At 39.5% G+C, this 18,500-nt stretch overlaps 1 long non-coding RNA gene across 1 annotated transcript in view; it reads right to left on the bottom strand.

Moving 5' to 3' along the window:
• Positions 1–17,143: 17,143 nt before the first annotated feature.
• Positions 17,144–18,500, bottom strand: part of LOC106782605 (uncharacterized) — a 30,534-nt gene continuing 29,177 nt past the window's right edge. Inside the window, exons 13-14 of the long non-coding RNA XR_011432928.1 lie at positions 17,936–18,212; positions 17,144–17,283 (exon numbers count right to left, since the gene is read on the bottom strand). This is a non-coding gene — a long non-coding RNA (uncharacterized lncRNA). The remainder of the gene's footprint in view (positions 17,284–17,935; positions 18,213–18,500) is intronic.

Genomic DNA, 18,500 nt, shown 5'->3' with positions numbered 1-18,500 from the left:
GTGAACTCCTATCCTAAAGCTATCACTGGCTACGAGAAAATTCCTTCCTCAGTGTGCTGGGTATTGTAGAATCCCCTTTCTGAAAGACAGTACCTCCCCCATACGCAGAGTAACTGGGAACAAAATTTTAGCATGAGGTAATACTGGCTACTGACAGAAACTAGACATCTGACCCAATTGGTATAAGCATCTGACAAAAACTGGGACAAAGTTCTTTTCAAATTCCAACTTCTGGTCACTAGAATAGGTCCCTGATCCAAGATGAACCAAGAGGAATCTTTCTCAAAAAATTATAAAACTAGAAAAAGGAGAACAAATCTTTCTCTAGTGGCTAATGCTATAATACATATAAAGATGTAAAGTTTATACATTAGAAGCACCACTTTTGGTTTGTATTGGAGACGAGAAGGAGGCTGCTGGAAAAGAGAGAGAGACAGGTGAATACAGTTCTGAGTGTACTAGGCCCCTGATTCCAGTTATTTGTGAGGTTGAGCTATTGTCTTATCTTCCCAATCTGTGATACAGCCTAGAAGCCATTCATTAGATTCCCATTTTACTTAAGCTTCCTCACGTTGTATTTTGAACACTTGAAACCAACAGAATCTTAACTAATACTCTCTGGTTTTGTAGTTGTAATTGGAAGGTAAATAATTTTAGAGCTAAATCAAGCAGCTAGGTTTTTAATTCCTATTTATGTAAATATTAACAGAGAGTGAATATATCTCTTAAAATATGACAGAAGCAAGATAAAATCCAAGTACATTAATTATTATTTATGGTCAATAAATAGAATCGTATATTTAATTTAGGAGACTTTATTACAAAGAACAGTTAGTGACCATAGAAATGTAAAGAGAATCCAAATGAATAAAGATACAATTTTCTTTCATTTATAAGTATAAATGAGTTTTTTGAGGGGATGCATACATGTACCATCCAAGAAACACAAAGATTGAGAATTTTTATAGCTCTTGTAAGATGCTTTGATCTAGATTGTGCATATGAAACTGAAATGTAGTATAAAGGTACAGCCCCAGCGCTGGCTCAGCTCTCCTGTTCACAAGCCAGGTACCTTTTCAAGAAATCCTTACAATCTCAGTGTCATGTTCTTTTCAAGCAGTAGACACCCTTGTTTTCAACAGAAAAATCTTGAGATTTGCTCTGTAAATGCTTTTTAGATGCTCATAGATTTTCTCTTAATTTTGGATGGTGAAAAATGCAAATGATTTCCACTAGGGGCTCCTAAAGTCCTGCCCTTGGAGAACACCTGCCTAAGAATTAAGTCAATTCACGGAGAACAGTGGAGCCAGTGAGGAGAGATGCGGTGCCATGAGGATTTCACTCAGCACGTGGACCCAGTCATGCCTGAGTCAGTCCTGCCCTTTGACTTTACATTTATGTGAGCTAATAATTTCTCATTTTTACCAAACCAGCTTCTGTATGGTTTGATTAGAAACCAAAGGAATCTTGAAAAAGAGAGTCAAACCCCACCTGTCTGATTCATAATTTTCAGTGGAATCTCTTATTCTTCATGACTCCAAAGGGCAGAATCAGAGCTAGAGAATAGGAGGAAAATTAATTGCCCTTTTAGAATCACTGTAGTTTTATACAGGAAACTTTAATATGTTGATGCCAAGATGGAATTACATACATAGAAGCAGCATAAAGCGCCATCGGATCACACATCCAGATGTTTAAGTTCAGAAAAATGTTATTGACATATAGTTATTGACAGAATAAGGTTTTCAAAAAATTGGGGAAACTAAAAGAAAAAGTCAGTCAACACTTAAAATATCAAAGACCTAGTGTGGTGACTCCTGGGTCAACATTCCCGACACCCTCCCCTATAACCCACCGGCCTATATAACTTCTTCAAGATACTATGCCCCTTTTAAGATGGTTCTTTTAGATATCAGTCAGCCATCTTCCTTCTTGCTAGCAAGCTGTAATAAAATGCCCTTTCCCTGCTGCCGTCTTGCTTCTTAATTGCCTTTGTCTGGTAGGGGAGGAAGACATTTCCTCTACCCACTGTGGGTTCTTCTGGCTGGAGAACAAATTAAATTCACATGAGACAGAATAACAGGAGAAAATTAAACAAAGCTTTATAACATGTATACATGGGAGAGGCTCAGGCAAGCTGAGCAACTCACCAAAATGGCTGAAGCCCCCACTTAAATATCATCTTCAGCTAAAGACAAAGGAGGATGTTGGGGGTGGGGGGAGTCAGTTATAGGAGGTTACCAGACAAGCACAGTAAACAGGAATAAGATTGTTATGCAGTTTAAGTCCTTGCCTTCTGCATTGAGAAGAGTTTCTAGAGATAAGGTCATCCCCACTTCTTCCTGGTACAGAGAGGGAGACACCTTTACAGATGGAGATTTCCCTTACAAATGTAAATGTCTCTTAACAAAGGATAAGTAAATTCTACTTTTCAGTTGCTTTCCTGTCTGCAGTTTACTAAAAGTAACCAGCCCCAAACAATCCTCATGCCAAAGAGACATATCTTGGGGTGGCCAATTGCAGGCCCCCACAGTCTCATGGCAAGCAGATCACGCCCTTTGTGTGGTAGCAGGTCAATTAATGGGAAGTGGGAATTATTCTGTACCAATTAAATGGGCCATCAGGAACTTTTCTGGGAATTCTGAGACAAAGGTTCTCTTTCTCCTGTCATAGGCATTTGGCCCTGAATCTGCTGGCCACCTTTAAGTGACTATGAAGAAAACAATCCCAGGGTAGGGGCTAATATCTTAGAAACAAAGCAGACAAATAAACCAAAACTGTGTCCTTGATGACCAGGTTGAGTCATTGGATTAAACCTAATATTAAACCTTCATAGAGATGAACTTTTTTATTTCTTTTTAGTATTTGACAGTTTCAGCTCAGTTGGCTTTAACTTTAACTGGAAACATCTTAAATAATGCAAGTGAGGGGGTGATGAAAGAAGGGTAACAGAATATGCACCCCCACCACCACCACCAAATATGCCTCTTTGGCATATGGATTATTTTGAGCTAAAGGCCATTGAGAACCAGAAGATGAAAGTAAAGCTCCAGAAACAGCTCGCAAGTTTTCTTTTTGTAAAGGAAATTTACATTCAAAGGGAAATCTCCATTTGACAAGTTTTTTCCCTTTCTTCTACCAGGAAGAGGAGGACTCAACAATTCTTATCAAAAGAAAAGACTTAAATCTGCATAACAAACCTTACTAAACAACCTCATTCACCATACTTTTCCTGGTCACCTTCCCATAACTTGCCTCTCCCACCCAAAAGCCCCAAATTCCTTTTTCTTTGTTTGACCTGAGATGGTTTCCAAGCCCAAGTTCTAACCATCCCTTTGGGTTACTCATCACTGGCTGCTGTTCTGGTACGCAGAACACACATGTTAATAAACTTCTGTTTGTTTTTCTCTTGTTAATCTTTTCTTAGGCTATGACAAATTGCCTGCTAAATGTGATTGAGAAAAGTCTGGAAAGTCTGAAGCTTTAGGTGAAATTGTGTAATGCATAAAATGTGGCTTCAGGATCACATTCCTCCCCTCTCACTCGAACCTATGCCCTCTGCTCCGAAGAAACATATATGCAGAATATTTATATTTGTCCATCAGTATATCTGTCCAACACATAGAGTGAATACTTCCTGGCTTCCAACCTCTGTTTTTCCTCTGCAAGAACTACATATGAAAGGGTATTGGGGTGGAAAGGACTTTATATTTTCCAATTCCCCAAGTTGTCTGCAATCTAAGGGAGTATGCCAGTGTGAGTCAACAGGCATTGAACTCCTGTAACAAATGTTTATAAGAACAGTTATAATAGAATATAACAGAAATGACTGTAATAAATATGAACCTCATAGTCCACAAACTCAGGTGTAAAAAAACCCAAAACATAGAAAACTTTATTCTTTTCATCACTTAATTTAATTACTATCTCCAGTCCTTGTTCTGCCTCATGACAGAACACTTACCTATCTTGGCTTCCTCTCTGCCTTCTATTATTGTCTCTCTTCCAGAGGGAGGGAGGAGGAAGTAGGAGATGCTGAGTCTAATTCAGAAATATTATCAAAAATAAAAACCCGTATCAAAATGTTTTCTGCTATACTGTCTTATTAGTAAATTTCTAAGCATTAACTAAGAATTCTGAATTAATCTGATTGTTAGATCTAACGGAACTTTATCTTAACCCAATCTTAAAGCCTCACTTTACTGAAATAAGATTGGTTTGGATAGACTTGAAAAAATAATGCCTAAGAGAGCAGAATGAGTGTCTGAGAGCGAAATCTCCAACATCAGTGATTAGAAGACAGGAAAGAGACTAATTTAACCTATGTTAATGAAATGATTCAGAAGAGAGGAGAAAAAGAAAGGAATGGTTTTTAAAGAAAATATCTGAGAGCAAGACTTTGTATACAGTTTCCTGAACACAGGTCTGATAAAGCAAGAGTAGAAGATAATGAGCTGGGACATTTCCTCCTCTTCTGCAAACCTGTGCAACCTCATCAAGATCAAACACAACCTGGCCTGGCTAGAAGTCAATTGGGAAAATAAATTATCAAAAATATAATTAAGTAAGCAGAGCAGTCTGGGCAAACTTCTTGGGCTTTTTTACATCAAAGCTGTAAAAATGGAGCTTCCTGGGGTCAGTCCATCAAAATCACTAACAAAGCCTACATCTGGCTTGACTCTGACCAAAGATCTCTCCTCAGAATCAATTAGGGCAATTACGAACTAGTGGTGCACAAGGGCTCATCTGTGGCTAATTGAGTAAAACATACTTAATCAAGCTTTCTGAGTAATAAGTAAGTAGAAAATCAAAATGCCTAGTGTCCATTGGTTCTAAGTATCGCTACTTAAAATCTGGCTCTTTTATGGATGCGAAGGGGAAAATGTTTGAAGGACGAGAATGAATGGCTCACGACGGTTTTTCTGGCATAAGAGGGGCTTAGAGGAGTCCCCTTCCTCTCGCTGTTACTTGTTTTCTCTTATCTCTAGCGAGAGCACAAACACGTAAAAACAAAGAGTCAATCAAAAGCAGCTGACGTGAAAGTTGCATCGGTCCATAAGCCATACACGAGCATTGATCCAAAACTCTAGCTCTTGAAATATTTTGCAAGGATGTTCATTTTTGATCACTCCCCGGCCGATGACATATTCTGAAAATTGAGTTAAGAAAATACTACTAGATCATTAACTTTGTTAATGAATAGTTTTCAAGCTATTCCAAGAGGCGAGGCCAGAGAGTACCTGCTTTGGCAAGATGGCAGAAAATACAACCCACACCGGCATCTAAAATTCACCAAACATTAACGTTTCAGAGTCGATCTCCAGTGTATCTAATTTTTTTGAAGACAGCTCTGTTATAGAAAAAATAGCCAAAACCATTTCTACTGAGCATGGGGTGAGGAGGCTAAGAGCAAATTATGAGAGAGTTGGGGTAAACCGTCAAAGTCTATAGGTTTCTACTGAGCAACACAATTTCTCGCCTAAGCTATTTAAGGAGTGAGGCCACTGTCTGTGGAAAGACTACCCTCTAATTGTTATCTAAAGCACAGGGCAAATAAGCAAGAATGATTTTAAAGAATCCAAACAGCTCATATCCTCCTCCTGCTGGGTCCACTTCTGACAAGTTGGCATTAGCACACACCTTCCTCTGAACGGAAGAGAACAAAGAGAAAGAACAAACGAGATATAAAACAGAAAACAAAAACGCCCTAGGGTTGTTCTGAACTCCAGTGGCTCAGGCTAGGTGAATGGTGCTTCATCAGCACAGTAGGAAGTTCCCAAGCAGGCAGGTCCCATGCCCTAGAAAATGCCTCTGATCTGGATCTCTAATCAAACTAAACAAAGAATTTTAAAGAGAGGATGAAAATAAAGTGGCGTGTTTTTGTGGGAAGAATATTATGTTGCCTCCCCTTCTCCGGAATCAGTACTCTAGCACCACACAACTGTCTGGAGAGTTCTCTCCCAACAAAACAAGGCGCAAATTATTTACGTTTTCATTGTGTGGCATTACATGAAGCTACAATGCAAAATAATCAACAAAAAGAAGCCTCAGGTGACACAGATGGTAGCACCAATTGTTTAAGGAAAAAACCTGATCACAAGCTTTGCATTAAAACTACTCTGACAAACGAAATCATCATAAGAAGAAAATAGAACTTTGATTGAATAATAATTCTGAGTAAATGTCAACTTCCCCCATCTCTAGATTCATCTTTGGCATTAAAGATGGCTTTGGAATAAAATGAGAATGACAACGTTTCTTGTTTCACATGAATAGAGATTAAGTCCTGTTAAGATCTTTTGAGAAGCAAGGAGAATTCCCACAAGGATGGGCTCAGATGTTAGAAAATGCACCTACATGTATGTGCAGCCTGTAAACACACCTTCGCATCCTCCGCACACGCACTGTTTTTAAGTGTTCAGTCTTCAGGCATGTGGGAACAGAGGCCAACAAGCTAGTAGAATAGCAAAGAAGGGAAGATGCTAACCTAAGTTTGAATATATTTTCCCATTTTTTTCATGACTTACACGGAGGTGTCAGTGTGTATGAAAATAACAGATACATAGAGCATTTAGACAGCCTTTTCTGAAATGTTTATGTTTGTGATCTCATGTTGAGAGTGTCATTTGTATTACTTTAATATTTAAGATGTCTCTGCAACTCTTTCGTTTCTTGCCCTTTATATTCAACAATGACACAGAAGACAGGGAGACTATCAAATACAGCTGCCAAGTTTGATGTATAACCCAGGGTCCTTCTAAATCCTAGGTTCAAATGGCTATACCCCTGCATTCACAGCGGCAGGTTCTCCAGGCAGGTCTTATCTCTGAGTTTGACACTGCCCTGGCATCGCCAACATGGCCTCTGTTATTCTTCTTTCTGTCTATCTGCTTCTAGAGAGCTAAGCCAAAGATTTCTCTTTTGTGAGTCTTTTTAGGTTGTGTGGCTTGCCGTTCTCAGTCGGCCCCCTTCCTCATGCTCTCCATAAGCTATTTTGGCATCTTTCTGTCTTCCCTCCCTTGCGTGTGACTTGCCTTGTGAAGCTCACTTACAGCTGCACACTTTCCATGCTGGTTGGCAGGCTGAGCTGCAGGATTTCATTTTTAGTGATTGTTGCGGTACTTGCTGTCCCTTCTGATGTAAATAGGACTCCACTGCTTCCAGAAAAAAAAAAAAAAAAAAGAAGCAGCATTCCATGTAAAGCCTTGTGCGTCAAGGTAGAAAGCTTAAAGGAGATTAGTGAATTCCTCCCACCCTGGACGTCTTCCCCAGGTGTACCCAAAGTGAAAAGTCAGCATCCACGACCTCCCCTATTGCCTCAGTTTTCACAATGTTGCAGAGTGGTCTTGGAAAAGGGGATAATACATAGTAACCCCCAATGGATTCCCAAACTATTTTCGCACCCCAAGCACAGGTCAGGCCTCTTTTCTCACCTATTCTCATACTGTTTAACAAACGTTTGTCAGAGAGTTTACAAGTCAGCAGACTGTACTGACAGCTTTCATTTCTGCATCTCCAAGGCTTATCCTCGGTATTGCAGTAGCCGTCACCATCTAAGGTGGTGCTGCCATTTCAGTTTTCTTCCAAATGGAGACACTGTCCCACGTATCTCTGCTGTGTGTGGCTGGCTCCATATTTCCAGTGAGTTATCACGTATGCAGCACGATTTCTGAGTGTTATAAAGATGTCTATAATTTTTTGAGCTGGAAGAGCTTCCCCAGAGGCCAAATTTATATTCTAATAACATAATCCTCATTTCTCATCTCCCTAAGCAGGCCTTCAGGAAAAGATGATCCTGAAGCCAAATCTACAAGCAATTCATACTTCTGCACCATTAGTAATGGGAGATGGTTCTAACACAGCCCCTCAGTGGTCATCGGCAAGGCCATGCCCTCATGTACTAGCTTTGGATCACAATTAATTCTATTCATATCCATATCTATTTAGAAGTACTACAAGTCTAGCCCACTAAGTTGAAAATACGTCCATACAACATTCTGAGAGATGTACCCAACTATTCATATAATTCCTTGTATTTGTCTCCTATAAAGAGTATACCATTCTTACCGCAGGCAAAAACCACCAATGGCTCTGAAACACTTATTTAGCACTGCACAGTAACTGATTGAAAGCAGCTCATTCAGGGATCGTGCCAGTGCTGGAGAGAGATGACAAGTCCTGACAATCGCTGCACTCAGCATTCTGACTCTCTTCTTCACAGATGGTGACGACAGGCAAGCTGCATCCTCAGACACATCACCAGTGCTTTATGAGAAGAATCCTTGGAGACGTCTAAGAAGCCTCTTCTTGTTTAAAACTCCTTGGCAAGGATGTGGCAAAGTCCAGGGGCTTCCCTATTTTTCATCTGCCTTCCCTGTCAACTTCTTGAATATTCTCTTTAGCAGCTTCTTGAGTTTTCTATGTAATAGAGAGCCTTGTGCATAATGGTAGGAGTCTTTCGGGAGGCCTATAAATTATTACTACCTTGGATTTCTTTTCCAAAAGCCCACATGGTGAAAGAGTAGAACCCATAGTATTCCTGTCACTGGATCCATAAGATACTCCCTAGTACCAACTAATGAGGAGCCCAAAAGAGGTATATGAACAAAGGCAAAAGCCAGAAGTGACAAAAAAGAAGTGAGTGTGAGGGTTAGTCCTGGCCCCTTTAACTCTTCAGGGTCTGGCAGAGATGATCTGTGCATGAGGGACTGTTCTCAGGAAACCTTTGAAAGGAAGTGAACTTGGGCAAGAAAAGTCTCAAGCTTACTTTTTTGGAGTTTGGATGTTAGCTTTGTCTTGAATAGGCTTTACCTTCTCAGCGCCTAATTTTCCATATTTTATTGGGATCTCGTGTTGACTGTCTCAGGAAATCTGTCATTGCCACTTTTAGAGTTGCCTGAGTATGGCTTACAATTTAGGACTCTGCTTACTTCTGAGTTTAAAAGAGCCATGTAGTTGAACAAAATGGTAAAATATTAATAATTTTATAATTCATCACATATTTATAGAACCATACATCATGGATAAGATGAACAAAGCATAATGCTCACCAACGAGGAAATTCATTAAACAGGGTTCTATTTACACATAGAAACAACATTTTTTGAGCACTTATTCCATACCAGGCACAGTTCTAAGTATTTTACATGTATTCACATATTTAATACTCATAACAAAACTTATAAGGTATATGCTATTGTTTTCCATAATTTATAGATGGGAAAACTGAAGCATGATATGAATCAGTAATTTGATCAATGTCAAACTGTTAGTAAGTGGCAAAGTGGAGGTTAAAAGCCAAGACATCTGACTTTAGAGCATGCTAAATTATTAACTAATTAACTAACTGGGAACAAAATTTTAGCATGAGGTAATATTGGCTACTGACAATAACTAGACATCCACTACTCCACTCCTACTTCATTCTGTAGTAATAACCACTACTCCATTCTGTGTATAGTCACCACTAACTGTTGCTTTACCTTTACCAGGGCTATTGCTTGATTAAGATCACCAATGATTGCAGGGTATCAGTTATGTATTATGAGAATACTGCATAATAAACTACTCAAAACTTCAGTGGCCTACAGCAATGAGTACTTATGTCGTGCATCACTGGGATTCAGCTGATCTAGGCTAGGTCTGGCTGGGCGTGGCTGGGCTTATTTGTTCTCCTGCAAAGTGGTTCTGCTTCATATGCCTCTCCACCGGTCTCTGTTTGAATCTTGTTCACCCACATTCCATTGGCCCAATGCAAGCCACATGGCAGAGTTGAAGAGTCAGACTGTGAGGGCCCCACCAAAGGTATAGGGCAGTGGGTATGGAAACAGGGAGAAATAAAGAATTGGGACATTATGTCAGTCTACTATAATTAGTAACAAGGAAAGTGATTTGGATTGGGAGCCAAATTCTATTCTGTTCATTCGTCCATTCGTTTATCCATTCAGTAAACTCCCTTGAGTTTCATATATAAACACTCTCCTTACATGTTAGGCATACCAAGACTTCATTCAAAACGCTCCTTCAAAAAGGCCTGTAATCTCATGGGTGAGATAGACAAGTCAATAATTACACTATACCATAGTATTGCCAAAAATGTTATGAAAGCAAAGGCTAAATCTTCAAAGAAGAGTTGTGTTTAACTAAGGGAAAGAAGAAAAAGGAGAAGTGACTCCCCCCGAGATAATGTTTGGCCTAAACCTTTATGTGTAGGTAGTTAGGATAATAGCCAATATGCCTAAAGCATCCAGTACATGTAGCAGGGTGTCAAGAGATGAAGAAATGGAAGTTCAATCATGAGGGGATTTGCATGTTACCCTAAACAGCCCCAACTTTACCCTGAGGACAATAGGATGCTATGAAAGCTTTTAAAAAATTATCAACTTTATATAAAAAGTCTGAACAAAGCCTGACAATTTTATGATGGATATTTTATAAATCAATATAAAGGTAAGTAAGTGGCATCACACCAAAAAAAAGCTTTCTATAATGTTCCTTCACTCTGAAGTCCACAAGGACACTTTCTCATTGATGTCCCAGAATGGGATCAGGCCCTGAATGATGGCTCAGAGTTACTAGTAAACAACATGTAAGATAAATACCAAAGGATCAATTTATTTATATGCACTGAAAAATAAAACTCTCAAACAAGCCGTCAATGTTTGAGTCATCAGAGCTGACACAGAACTCCCAGTGCCCAAACTATGTGGCCAAGCCATAAACATAGTCAAAGCCTGTTTTATTGATTTACTGTCAAACAACTGCAGTGACAAGGACGAAAAACAGAAAGGAAGACAGACATGGGTATCAGATGTCTTGGTGAGCCTGGAATCAAAACACTGGGAGTTAGGTGAATTGAACGTTTAATGGCAACAGGTGAGAATGTCTGCTCTTCCACCTCACAATAGAGTTGATCTTTCCATTCAGATCAGAAAGACTTGAGGGCCCCCTGGCTCCAAATCTCAGGACCAGCCTTCTCAGTGGGACATAAATAACTTGATGTCCAATGACTAGGATCCCCATTTTATTTCATGATCTACCATTTGCCCAAAGACATGGCTTCTTTTCCTCCATTTCCGTAGTTGATTGATGCCCCTTTTGTGTTGCATCTTTCTTTCATTAAATATGTTAATACTTCAACCAGAAGCAGTCTAGTCTGCTGTAAGTCGGCTGACCTATAATCTAATATTGATTTTATGATTTTTCTCCCAGAGAGCCAATTATTTCCTTCATTGTCAAAATTCCTATTGGGCTCCTTACTGTAGCCCTTAATACTAAAAAAGCAAGGACATTGGAATATGCAGTCAACAACTATTATATAAACATACATATGCAGTCACATTAAAAAAAAATAGCAGACATTTTTGGTTATTAGTGATCGAGCTCCACTGCTGAGTTCTGACCTGCGATAAAAGTATATGAGCTTTCTCTAAGTTATTTATATCAATATATTCATGAAAACAGGCTTTTTATTCACTGGAAATTTTAACTTCAAGTTTCTAATTATATAGTAAAGGGCAGTGGATACCTCCAGGTAATCTTTGAAATAGGAGAAGAAACAACTTGTTTGTTCTCTGATTTCCTGTCCTGTTTTCTCGCGCTGTTTATTACCATGAGCAAAATATTTGAATGAAATAGGATTTTTGTTCATAGATGACCGTCTTCTGTTAATGTCGAGAAACCCTCCTGACTCTTAAAAAATACTTGGATTATATTATGTATATTTCCTGGCAAAGAATGAAGGAAAAGAAAATAAAGGAAGCAATTTCTAAATTGCTCACTGATATTAGGTATTTATGCCTTCAACTATGTTCCTATGAAATAAGCAATTAAAATAAGGTATTGCGTGCACCCATGAGTTACAAATCATGCAGGAAAGTCAGAAAAAAGTTTACAATTGTGTAGAAATATTGCTACTTACGTGTCTGTTTCTGTTTCTTTCTATTTCTTTAATTTTACACACGATTTAGGGATTGGACAACGGAGGATTACCACATTTATCAGAATGCTTTCTGTTTGCAACTAGTAGAAAACACAACTCAAACAGACTTAATTAATAAAGATAATTTACTGTTTTTGTGGCTGAAAAGTCTTTCAAGTCGTGCGAGAACCATAGCTCAGAAGGTATTCCCAGGGCTTGTTTTATTCTTTTTGCATGTCTCCACTCCATTTTTTTTTTTTTAATTTTTATTTATTTATTTATTTATTTTTGAGGAAGATTAGCCCTGAGCTAACTGCTGCCAATCCTCCTCTTTTTGCTGAGGAAGACTGGCCCTGAGCTAACATCCATGCCCATCTTCCTCTACTTTATATGTGGGACACCTACCACAGCATGGCGTGCCAAGGGGTGCCATGTCCGCACCCAGGATCCGAACCTGCAATCCCTGGGCCACAGAAGTGGAACACGTGAACTTAACCGCTGCACCACTGGCCTGCCCCTCGACTCTTCTTTCTGGTTGTTTCTTTCCTTCATTAGAGGCTTCTCTCCTTATAGTCCAAGATGAATGACAGTGGCTCCCAAGAAACCACACCTCTGCATTTCTAACCAGCAAAGGAGAGCAGTTCTGTTACAACATCCAAATAAACGACCTGAGACTTCCTCTGGGCAGACCAGCTAAACCACAGGCCCACCCTTGAATGAATCACTGTGGCCAAGAGCTCATGTGCCCCCTCTGTACATGACAATCCAGTCAGCTTTCTGCACCACATGATCTTCAGGGGAGAGAGGAGAGAAGTTCACTAAAATCAGGGTAGTGTACCATGAAAGAGAAGATAAATTTGGAGTCAAATAAGTGATTTAGACTCTGATTTTAACATCAAATATACGCCTTGAAAAACTATTCCTATTTGCAGTAATGTATTTGGGCAATATGAATGGGCACACAAAGAAAATAATTTTAATGAGGTTTTCAATGAAAAAAAAGAGAAAAAAAAATCACCTGTAAAAGAGATTAACAGGAACAATAAGAATAATTGATATTTACCTTCACCCATGACAGAACTCCATAGCCATCTCCATTCACCTTCAGGGTATCCCAAGGTGCCACTGCCGATCAAAAGCTATTGCAAGCAACTAAGTTCAACTTCCCCTGTTATCTTCTAAGCAGCCACAAACCCACTGTCCAGTTTTGCTTCTTGTCTTCTGTCATCATCCTTCTCTACACGAGTAAAATGATGAATCATAGAGGCCAGCTCTGTGGCCAAGAGGTGAAGTTCACATGCTCCACTTCAGCGGCCCAGGGTTTCGCCAGTTTGGATCCCGGGGGCGGACCTACCACCACTCATCAAGCCATGCTGAGGTGGCATCCCACATAGTAGAACTAGAAGGACCAACAACCAGAGTATAGGATTACATACTGGGGGGCTTTGGGGAGAAGAATAAAAAAACAAAACGATTGGCAACAAATGTTAGCTCAGGGCCAACCCTTAAAAAAAAAATGATGAATAATAAAAAGGCAGGAGGAACACTAACTCGTCGCTGACAAGGAGCAAATAGCTAACCCAACCCCACAGTGCTGAGTTTGCAATCCACTCAGGAGATGGGTCCTCTGAAAACTAGAAGGCAACTATCTCATGCAGATTGAGCCATCTGTCCTTCATTGTAGCGCTCTGCCTGTTTGGTATTTGGTTGTTCCATTTTTTACCTTGTTTTAAATTTCTTCTAACGAGAAATTTACACCTTAATTTTTTTCTAAAGAAGCTACTAATTATCCTTAGGTAGTGACCAAAACAAAAGCCTGAATTTCCATCCTCAGAGCTATTTAAACCTGTTATATCTTTAATTGTTTCTATTTGCAAGAAAGCATTTATTCTATTTCAAGTGGCCCAGAACCCTTACCAGCTCCTGCAAAAGTAAATTCTTTTGCATGTAATCTAAAAACAAGGTAAAAGGACTGTACAGTTCTCCTCTTTATCCCCTTTCAAGATGGACTGCCACTTTCCAGGTACTACCGGGCCTGGGCAGTGGCAAATTTCAAGATGTCCATGTCACAGCATCTGGACTGCGATGAACTGAACCATCAAACTGTTTTGTGCATTAAATAAATTGTGCATTGGCAATGACTGTTTCTCTAGTCAAGGCTGGCGTTATAAGGATTTAAGGTGCAGAAGCTCAGCAATAAAGTATAGATATAACCAGCAGCCTTGGAAAAGAATTGATTGAATGTGGGCTTAAAATCAAGTTTTACACAAACTTACGAGTGTTTTAATGAATTATTAGGTATTTTATTCTAATGAGAACTTAACTTCTATGCTAATCAGCTAAGGAAAGATGTATTTCCTTTAGATTAATAATTCTATATAATAGAACTTAATTTACTTTCAAGAGCTCCTCTTTTAATTATGACTACCTTGTACATAATAAAGGAAAAAAACATATTGTGAGTTCCTGTTAAGTATTTGAACTAGAAAGATATTCTGTTGCTTAATCACAACATAAAACTCCATATCCATAGGTGTTTGTTATAATCATAGTTGACTTCAGAAAAGTTGTTGATATTAAAGCATATGATTAATTGTGTATATTAAATGAATTTGAAACAAAGAAAAAGGCAATAAATGGAAAATGATGTTTTACAGTACAATTTCACAATTAATAATCAAATTCTTTAATTTGTCCCCTATATCCTTCCTACTCAACTGCCTTTAATACTCCTAACTCAGAACAGAAGCCACTACCTGCAGCCTGGTTTTTCTGCCTTGACCTACTGATGACAGGGGCGTTCCCACATTTCTCCCCTACAGGAATGAGCACCCATTCCCCAGCTCCTAAGAGTCTAGATTGCTGGCAATTTTCAACTGAGCTCTCTCCATAGATTCCCAAAACCAGTGGTTCACAAACTTTAACCTGTATTAGAATCATGGGGAGAGCTTAAAGCACAGATGGCCGTGCCCCCGGATTTTTGATTGAGTAGGTCTTCGGTGTGGTCTACCTTTCTAACAAGCACCAAGATGAAGCTGATGCTGCCGTTCTGGGAACCACACTTTGAGAACCACTGCTCTAAGCTGAAGAAAGCTGCCTAACACGGGTCACACCTCCCTCCTTGGAAGCAGCCCAGATCCATTGAGAGGATAAAAGACAGGCCTCCTTGCCTCAAAAGCACAAAACTAAAGGGCCATTTCAGCTCCAGATCTCCTAGTGGGGTTGGCTGAGGCATTTATCACTGCAGTGCATTTCAGTAATTCCCTCTGTCCATTCTCCCCAACGGGTGTTGATCCTATGTGTACTACAAGACACAAATTGATCTACTTAACACACCTATCTGACATTATAATGGCTCTCCAATATCTCTTGAACGCCACCCAAATTTGTGTCTATCTTTTGTATTCTTCACAATTCTGGATGAATGAAACCACTAGGTTTAACTGGCTGTTGAATGCTGCTGGAGAGAATGTGTACAAACTCATAATTCCTCCTCCAAAGAGGCCCTCCACACTGCCTGATAGTACTAGAAGGTGTGGAGGTAGTTTTCTCTCCCACTTTTCACATTAACTGTCTTCTCCATTTTCTTCCAACCTCCCACTCCACCAGCTCCTAACATACTCCAAGAAGATGGCCTTTTCATCACCTTACCTCACTGCACAAACCAGATGCCAAAGTCGTCCTCCATACTGCCTTTCCTTTATTCCCAAAATCTAGTCCAATATCAAGTTCCAATGAATCTATCTACAAAGTCTCTCTCCAATTTTTCCACACTTCTCCTTCCCAACTGTCCAGTCACGCCCTACTGTGGCAAATATTGTTTCTCACTCTGATAACATTAAAGCTGTCCTGACTAGATCCAGGTTTTTGTCACCTCAAACCTGTTCTCTACTTTGGCAGTGTTTCTAAAACAAAAACCTGATTTTGTCTCTCCCTTTTAATGAATTCTTTCTATAGTCTTCTACCACAAACATCCCCGTGACCCACCCCTACTCCACACAGACACACGTTGATCTCAGGATAAAGTTCAAAATTCTTAACTAGGCTTGCAAGGCTGTTCATGGTCCCACCTCTGTATATACCTCTTGCCTCGTCCTGTGTCCCCGTGTACAATACAACATGCTACAGTTATGCTAAACGACCTGAAGTTCCCAAGCTCTTGTATAAGCCACTCATCCAAAAAAATGTGTCTGAGTTCTCAAGGTTAAGAAAACAAACAAAAATTTATGGCAACAAAGTTTAAAGCTTTCCAGTCCTTGAGAATATATCCTCAGACGCTGAGAAGCTGGTCATAAAACCCCCGGTTGAGAAACACTGTCATAAATGCAATCCTCTTAGATAAACGCAAAAGAATTATAGAGTCTTGGGGCTAGAAGGGACATTAAATAAAAACAAGTTCAACTCTCTCATGTCCCAGATAAGGAAAATGATGCTCAGAGAAGTTAAACCTTATACAATGGATATTACAGGAATCAGAACTTGACTGGGAGGAGGGTGGGAAAAGTTGAAGGAAATTTATAAAATATCAAAGAACTTAAAAAAAAAAGTGGTTGTAGGGACATCACCATCAATTTTGAAATCCAATACTGATAAACCCAATGTATGAGGGACAAAGGACAGACGGGAGAACAGAATCCCACACTGGTCTCCAAGACCAGTCCCCTGATCCCTTTCAGAAGGCACTGTTGCCAATGATTCTTTGTTGCAGACAGTGGAGACATAGTGAAGGGTTTACTTAGATCCTCATCTCTTTGAGCAGCTGGATATAGCTCTAATAGCTAACGTCTCAGGAAGAAATGTATTCTACATCATTAACTGGGACACACGCACATGAAGCAAACATGCTCATCCATACAACTGAATACTAAAAATTTCACAAAGGAAATTCTGATGTTTTCTACTTTATTTTGTTCTGTTCTAAATCATTAAGAGAAGGACTAACCATGACCTTCTTAATTATTTTCACCGTCCATTAATGGGTTGTAACCCACGGTTTGAAAAATAATGTATACTTGATTTCTTATTATTTGGTCCAAATTTGAGGTCTTTTTTTCTGTTCTTTTATCCAAAACAGAAATAATACTTTATAATACCCCAAATATATGCGACCTTTTTGGTGAATTGCATTTGGTCCCCCAACAATCCTTTTTATTAAGATTAAGCCATGCAATAGGAAGAAGATGGATAGAATGTGTCTTAATCAGCTCACAAAATACCATGGACTGGTGGCTTAAAACAACACAAATTTATTTTGTCACAATTCTAGAGTCTGGACGTCTGAGATCAGGGTGCCGACATGATCAGGGTCTGATGAGGTCTTCCTTCCTGGCCTTCAGACAGCCACCTTATTTCTGTGTCCTCACCTAGTGGAGAGAGAGAGAGAAAGGAAGCTCTGGGTGTCCCTTTTTAGGAAGACACTAACCCCATCATAAAGGCCCCACCCTCATGCCCTCATCTAAACATAATTAATTCTCAAAGACATCATCTCCAAATACCATCCACTGTGAGGTAGGGCTTCAACTTAAGAATTTTGGGCAGACACACTTTGGTCCATAGCACAATGTAAAGCAATTCACTTCCAAAAAGAAAGCATCTTCTAGTCCTGGTGGAAAGGAAGACTTGGGGAAAGTGGAGGTGAAATGTAGTGTGTGACACAAAAATCCTATCTGCCTTGGAATCAAAATTCTAGGATAGGTTGTTAGGAATATCCATATTGATGGAGGAGGGCTTATTCCTTGTTTTTAGGTTATGACTTATAAATTTCAAAACCCTTTGGAGGAGCAGCCTGACAACACAAGGTAGCTCCCACAAAGTACCGATGATGGCATGACCTATATAGACAGAGAACAAATCATGAGACGGTGACCTCTGCATTCTTCATGGCCTGGGAAAAGTATGAAAGAAATCTGGAAGTTTTCGTGTGACATCTTAGTGGGTGTACGGTAAACAGCCCTAAATCACAGACTTGGATATCATGGTGTCAGAAGTACTTGCTAGGATTGCTTATGGGATTACCAAGGTGTGTGTCCCAGATAACAGGAGATGGCCAGCATCCCAGGAATTTTCTTGCACAGAGAGATGATATTAAGACACTTCACAGAAGATTCAAGGACAGAAACCAAGGCCTGAAACCAGGCAGGACCATCTACACCTCAACTGGAGACATTCGGAAGCCAGCAGATAAGGATAACATGACATTATGTATGCTCTCACTGTGCCCAGATGTCACCCAGAAAGAGATGTCGGAGAGAAGAGATGGAGCCTGCAAGTCTGGGTATGAACCACAAAAATACTGAGAAAGACAGAAAGAAAACGTTAAACTGGAATAGACTGCAATGTAGTTGATTGCTAAGTTTGTGACTTAAAATGTGACATTGTTATACTTCACTTTTCTTTTTATGCTCACTCTCCATTAAAATATTCTGACTTGTCATTATAACTTAAGGAAATTATAAGGTGGTTTCTAAAAATATAACATAGGTTATCATAAGAAGCTGGGGTCAAGAACAATGTGATTCCAGACTAATATTTTCAGAACCAAGTAGTTAACTCCTCATTTCCCTTTACCCCAAAGATCATA

Source organism: Equus caballus, chromosome 26 (genome assembly GCF_041296265.1).
Source record: "Equus caballus isolate H_3958 breed thoroughbred chromosome 26, TB-T2T, whole genome shotgun sequence".
In the NCBI taxonomy this organism is placed as follows: Eukaryota; Metazoa; Chordata; class Mammalia; order Perissodactyla; family Equidae; genus Equus; species Equus caballus.
This window is presented reverse-complemented; position numbering and strand designations above follow the sequence as displayed.